This window comes from Triticum aestivum, chromosome 3D, assembly GCF_018294505.1.
Source record: "Triticum aestivum cultivar Chinese Spring chromosome 3D, IWGSC CS RefSeq v2.1, whole genome shotgun sequence".
Taxonomy (NCBI): Eukaryota; Viridiplantae; Streptophyta; class Magnoliopsida; order Poales; family Poaceae; genus Triticum; species Triticum aestivum.
Window position 1 is genome coordinate 603,246,421 of NC_057802.1, and position 4,584 is coordinate 603,251,004.

At 43.1% G+C, this 4,584-nt stretch overlaps 1 long non-coding RNA gene across 1 annotated transcript; it reads left to right on the forward strand.

Annotated features, from left to right (window-relative positions):
- Positions 1 to 1,740: 1,740 nt before the first annotated feature.
- LOC123075834 (uncharacterized) lies at positions 1,741 to 2,276 on the forward strand. Its single transcript, XR_006436213.1, has 2 exons — positions 1,741 to 1,897; positions 2,008 to 2,276. It is a non-coding gene; the product is annotated as an uncharacterized lncRNA (long non-coding RNA).
- The last annotated feature ends 2,308 nt before the right edge of the window (positions 2,277 to 4,584 follow it).

A 4,584-nucleotide genomic window follows, 5' to 3' on the forward strand; every position in this document is an offset into this window, starting at 1 on the left:
GGTTCTAATCTCCTCCCTTCAATTCTTCGATTACGATTAGCTCTGGATGGCGAAGCGCTGTCGGATTGTAAAGACCGTGCGCTTGCAACCAAGTAGTGAGGCCGTGCTTTTGGTCTTCTCTCTGAGGAATCGTTTGTCGGCGGTTCGCGGGATCGTTCATCTACGATACAAGGGACTCCAAGTATGATGTACACCAACTCGTCTACTTCCGATGCACTCCGGAGTCGGTAATTATTGTTGATCCAAACTTTATATGCATCTTCATATTGTACCTGGGTGGTTGTAAAGCGAAAATATATATTTTCTACTACGTTTCTCAACAAAGTCAACGTCCTTTCGCAAACTGACAGTGATCCAAGATACATCTATAGCACAGGATGACTAGTGAGCTTTAGCATCACCGCTAGCTGACTAGCCTATTTGGTAAGCTATCCCATGCTAATCACATCTCCATACGATTCCTGTCGGTCGGCGATGTATCTATACCCCGGATCCCGACCTCCTGTGCGACAAGGCCCAAACCCATTATAATAACCTTGTAAAAAAATGATGTTGTGCATGTTCATGTATGACACAAACCCTTGTGTTCAAGGAAACCTAGCAGCACCCTTGTGTACTGACATGCGAAGATGCAACATCCGGGATGCAAAATGTTCCTGATATTAATGAGGGATCTTTCTACCATATAGCATTCATAGAAATAGAACCAATATCAATCACAAATAAAGTACTCTCTCCGACCCGGGATGTATCTAACACTAAGACGTGTCTAGATACATTCATATCTAGAAAAATTTAAGATAAGTAATATGGATCGGAGGGAGTAATATTCGTGAAATAGTATGGCTCCTTCCTGAAGGTCCTTTCAGGTGGGTTCAGACTCTGATAAGCATGTCAGGTTTCTATCTGATTTGTCAGCCAGGACGCTATGCGGAATCTCCATCTGAGCAGCGCCTAGCGATTTCAGCAATTGCAGATCCAAATTGTATTGTGATCATATCGAGTTTTATGATTTGATCAATCATATTGATCATCCCAAATGGGTGGATCCAACTAATCTCGACCATCAATCATGTCAATCCAACAACTTGGGTTACTTCAATGGTGAGCGCTCAACATGTTACCGTGAATTTAATATCATACCAAATATTAAGCCTATGTGCTAATCATAGAATTGATGCATAACATCAACGTGCAATTCATATCTTCCATAATATCAACATTCATTGCAGGTACGCATTTACTAGTGGAGAAAAAATGGTTGCTGATCATGCTGCCATGACTAATTTCAGATTATGAAGAGGGCAATCAAATATGTAATCAATTTGAGATTATCCAGAAGGCAATCAAATATGTAATTAATTTGAGATTACCAAGAGAGCAATAAAAAATGTTATTAATTTGAGATTACCAAGAGAGCGATCCAATATGTAATTAATACATATTTGGATACTCAACTTAATTTGAGGCTATTAATTTGCCATAAATAGTAAACTTTTATATTGGTATAAGCAATACTTGTACTATGATTACAACGATAAAAAATATATTTCCATCGCAAAAAAGAAGATAAACAGTATCTTGTATGTATCTTTTTTTCATTTATAACCGTTTGTACAATACTGGAAGCATATCGTGTATACCATGAATGAAAAGATAAGGGTATCATGCATTAATTACCGAAGATATATGGTAATAAAAAGATAAGGAGTTCTTTCTCTATATATATGGACCATGGATCACAAGGCCGCAGGTCAAACGACGACACATCCTATCGTTCTTGGATCAGATCAAATATTGCAGTCGTGGTCCATCGGCTGCATCATGGGAAAGTGCACTAAGCAAGTTCACGCGCTGTTGCTACTTCTTCTCGTATGCTTCACTATTCATGGGCAGTGTAAGTGGCACTCATATTTCCCCAACAGTCGATTATTTAACTATCCTTTCATTTTAATTCTTTTATTAGTTTTGAATATTGATGGTTTATTTGTCTATAAACTTTTATAGTTGAAGCCATCGGTGTCAATGGCGAGCGTATTCCTCCGTGGTGCACAAAGAGTGCAACTATACCAATCTGCAACCCAGATAAATATAGATGCTATTGTTGTGTTCAAAATTGGCAATGCTACAAAACAATGGATGAGTGCAGAGCCAAGTGTGCATATTTACCTCCCTCCTCTTCCTCTGTACTTCCATGAAACCGGGTTCTTCTCATGAGCTAGAAGAAAAATGAATAGATCCAGACAATAAACAATTTGCTATGAATTTATTGGCAATTATTGTTTGCCGTTTTTGGTTGCCGAAACATACACTTTGCCTGTTTCTTCCTTCCCTCTTTTCTCCTCCGTTTCCCTTGTTTGAGAATTCCATGTTCTACTCCATGCAACATATATATTGTTCTGTTAGAAAATATGCTAGATCGTAAATTAACTGAGTATATTAAAAGGAAAAGGTTTGAAAACAACCGGCTGATTTTAACAGGCGCGTAAGCCACCTGCTCGGCCGTCTGATGACCGCTGATCGCAATTTCCCTGGGGCGCACAGCATTGTGTTCACACGAGGATGTCTGCCTTTTTCTGTTTGCTGGTCCATGTTCACACTAGTACGTTGACGTTTCAAGGCACACTAAGTAGCTAGTATTCACTCTTATTGCAAAAAAGTGGCAGCTTTGTTACCGCCAATAACTCAACAAAGGATGCCATGCTGGATGCTTCAAAATATTTTAGGCACACTAAAATATTTTTTCCCATGTTGCGTAGTACTTGTGTTGACATGTTAGATGTGAATCTTTCAAGTAGGATGCAATTTTTTTCTATTGCAAAAGCCGAACGGTCGTGTGTGTAGAGCCGATGCACGACATTGCAAGGCCGACCACCTCTATTGCGTGCGGAGCGTATGTCGCTGCAAGCCAAATCACATCGATGTTGCAAACAGCCACATACTTCTTTTTGCTCGAAAGCCAGCCACCGCTAGTGTGCATGAGACACGTGACACGCAAGCGAGAAGTATGTCGATGCTACAAGCTTTCCGCTATATCCTTTTTTTTGTCTGCTGCAACCTCTTGAGCACAACATGGGTTATGATGTTGCAAATAATCGATCGTAGTTGACGAGTGTTTGCAATGTGAGCACAACATGGGTCATGTTGCAAATGGTAAGTCACAATCATGAATTGTTTGCAACACGAGCACAACATGAGTCATGCAGCAAATGATGTGTCGCAACCGAGGAGTGTTTCAACCCAAGCGTATCATGGGTCATGTTGCAAACGACAGGTCATAGCTGAATGGCCGAGGAGTGTTTGCCCAAGCGAGCGCAACATGATGAGTCATGTTGAAAACGACAGGTCATAGCTGAATGGCCGAGGAGTGTTTGCCCAAGCGAGCGCAACATGATGAGTCATGTTGCAAACGATGGGCGCTCCTGAGGAGTGTTTGCAATGCGAGTGCAACATGGGTCATGTTGCAAACGAGTGGTCGTAGCTGAATGGTTGAGGCGTGTTTGCAACACGAACGAGCGCAACATGAGTCACAGCTGAGTAGTGTTTGCAATGTGAGCGCAACATGTGTCATGTTCCAAACAATGGGTCGCAGCTGAATGACCGATGATTGTTTACAATGCTAGCAAGCGCAGCATGGATCATGTTGCAAACCCCTGAATGCATGTTGCCAACGATGAGTCACAATCAACATGAGTGTAACATAAGTCATGTTGCAAACAATTGGTCGCAACTAAACGACTGAAGAGTATTTGCAACGTGTATCATGTTGCAAACCCCTGAGGGCAACATCGATTACGTTGCAAATGATGTATCGCAGCTAAACAGTTGACGCAGATCGAAGGACTGTCGCATGGATTTAATTGCTATGGTGGATGCAGTTGATCCGCATGTTATATTCACACAATGTACATAGTTTTGCCTTCGTGCTTTTTTTCATTCATGGCAGCCTACGTACAATGATACAGGAAGCATACTCAGTAGTCTAGTCAAAAGAGACACCAAAAAGCTACGCACATGGGCCATGCACGTAAAATAAGGCTGGCAGGTAGCGTTGATCACTGGGCCTTTGAAATCATCAACCTCGTTACCTAGGACCCACTAGAGACGTCAGATCGGATAGGATCGAACGGCACACCAGCCGGATGATTTCCGTCGAAAATCATCCGGATGACGCTAGTAGTGGCCGGGCGGCCAGCCGAAGATTAGGCCAGTCGCACGCGAGCCTTGCGACCGTCTCGATGGTGCGTCACGCAAGCCACGGGAGCGCCCCCGTTCAAATTGTGTTTTCCACCTTTCCTCTTTCTTCTTGCCCATGAACGCAGGTCATTGCAGCCGTTCTTTTCCTCCATCTCCACCGCCATGTGCAGCGCACAGGCATGACGAGACCTTGCTATTAGGGTGAGCCCGGAGGGGGGGGGGGGGCCGGGGGAGGAGGGCTGCGAGAGGTTGCGCGCGGCGCTGGTGACCTTCGATGGCGACGATGCTGTGACCGTTCACATGGAAACCTTCCACCGTTGAATCGAAAACTTCTACCAGTGGTATATAAAGATTTAAGTGGACGACAGTGTGACTACAACCGCTTAT